Source organism: Orbicella franksi, chromosome 11 (assembly GCF_964199315.1).
Source record: "Orbicella franksi chromosome 11, jaOrbFran1.1, whole genome shotgun sequence".
Classification (NCBI taxonomy): domain Eukaryota; kingdom Metazoa; phylum Cnidaria; class Anthozoa; order Scleractinia; family Merulinidae; genus Orbicella; species Orbicella franksi.
Genome location: NC_138155.1, coordinates 24,008,880 through 24,011,019, shown reverse-complemented (window position 1 = coordinate 24,011,019; position 2,140 = coordinate 24,008,880).

The following is a 2,140-nucleotide window of genomic DNA, read 5'->3' as shown; positions in this document are numbered from 1 at the left end:
AGGCAGTTTAGATGACGTCATTTTATCACATGTTTAGAGCAAGAAAGCTACTGATAGAAGCTTGCTATCATACCTTAAAATAGACTTCAGTTATTGTAGATTGAGAAAATACGTGATAGCAGTGGTCCCTCCACATGGTACAAAAAAACCATTTTTGGGGGTCTTGGCCCATGGACTACGTGGCTTCCTGCGTTTTTCACTGATTGCCTCTTTCTACCTCGAGTTTTGATTGGTTGACGCGTGAGGACAACTCGAGAAACGTAAATACAGGAGTAGTATGATAGGTTCCAGGTTATCCTCATAGCCCCCCTTTTTCAAGATGGCCGCCAATAAAATAACGAGAAATCGTGAAGTCATCACCAAAATCACTACCTGAGGCCTGGGGACCCAAGTGGTTCTCCCACCCCCACACTCTCCCCCCCCCCCCCCTCCCAACCAAAGGGAGGGTGCGGATCAGTTCGCTGAGCTCGCGGATGGCGTCGATAGGGAAGTGTTCACTTGTCTTACCTCGCGGATGGCATAATATGGGGGAGTGGTTCGCTCCTTGGCCTGGGGGTGTGGCAGCCCCCCCGATAAGTCAGGTGCGCGCGCTCTGCGTCGTCGGGAAGGGGGTGTGTCGAGCGCGTGCCAGCGGCGGGCGGGCGGGTTTGTAGATTTAGGCTTAGCCTTAGCTGGGGTTTAGGAATTAGGCTTAGCTTGGACTTAGGGTTAGACTTGGCAAGTTGGACTTTGACCCTAATCCCCTCCTTATATCGTGCTGCGCGCGCTTGAGGGGAAGGGGGGTGTGGCACCCCAGGTTAGCTTCCATAAAAACGTGTGTTTTTAAAAGATTCGTTTAAACGTGGACTAAGATGACTTCAGCTCAGAAGGGTCAGTCGGAGAGGGAGGTAGAAAACCCACAGGATCCAGTCAAAGAGTTGATTCGGTTTAAGGTTCTTCATCAACAATCTCCTGTGTACATTCAAGATCTAGTTGCGTACTACCAACCTTCCAGAATCCTCCGATCATCACACTTATTACTTCTTAACCCCACGAATTTTCACCTGAAGACATATGGTTCTCGAGCTTTTGCTGTTTCCGCTCCTGAACTCTGGAACAGTCTACCCGTTTCTATCCGCTCATGTGACACTCTAAGTTCTGTTAAATCTAAACTCAAAACTCATCTTTTTAAGAAAACTTATTATTCTTATCGATTTTTACTTTCTATTACTTTCTTAAATGCACATTTTTAATTATTAAGATTAGTACAGCTCATTTTGGTGAATTGTACAGCGCCTAGAGCAGGCATGGATAGGCGCTATATAAATATTTATTTATTATTATTATTATTATTATGGTGAATGCCATTCTTCGCCAAGAAGAGCATTAACTTGGCTCTGAAATGGTCCACTACCGGAACAATTTGTCCTGGCGAATATTCAATCACCTCTCAGACTTGGAAGGCAAACCGGCGGACATAAGGAAATTTTTGTTAAAGTTTTAAAGCTTGTTGGCAAGAGTGGAAAAAGAATGCCGAGCAGAAAGAGGAATCTTCCTTTCTAATGTTCATGAACTCTATGAGCATTGACACACTGAAGCAGATCTTGCTATTTAATAAGCCAGAGACGATTTCCATGATAATATCATTGACTTTATTGTTTCATCTTTGACTTATAAAACCGATGTTTTTTACGAGTAAAAGAGCTAAATTACTTGATTTAATATCAGTTGATTAAATTAAAAAGTAAAGAAGTTTAAAAATTTAGCTAATTGAATCATTTCTAAAGATTTCAAACAACCCTTCTTAGGTTTTGTTACGAGTAAACTAAGAAAATACAGTTCTGTTCGCTTCAACCTCACGAGTTGATTGCCGTATTTTCATACAATCCTGAAGATCACGTGATAACAACATCACACAGGACAATCAACTTATCATAACATGTTGGCACGGTTCATATAATTTGCAAATTATTCACTTGAGCATTCGAAATATAATCAGAGAAAAATATATGTCACATGCGTTTTGGACTACAAACATTTCATTTACGTTTGCTGAAGTCATTTCTTAGCACGGGGCCAAGCAACAGCATAGTGGTGCCGGTAGTGAAGAAACGCAGCGTCCCAGAAAACAAATTTCCCATCGCTCTCGGGATGAAAATAG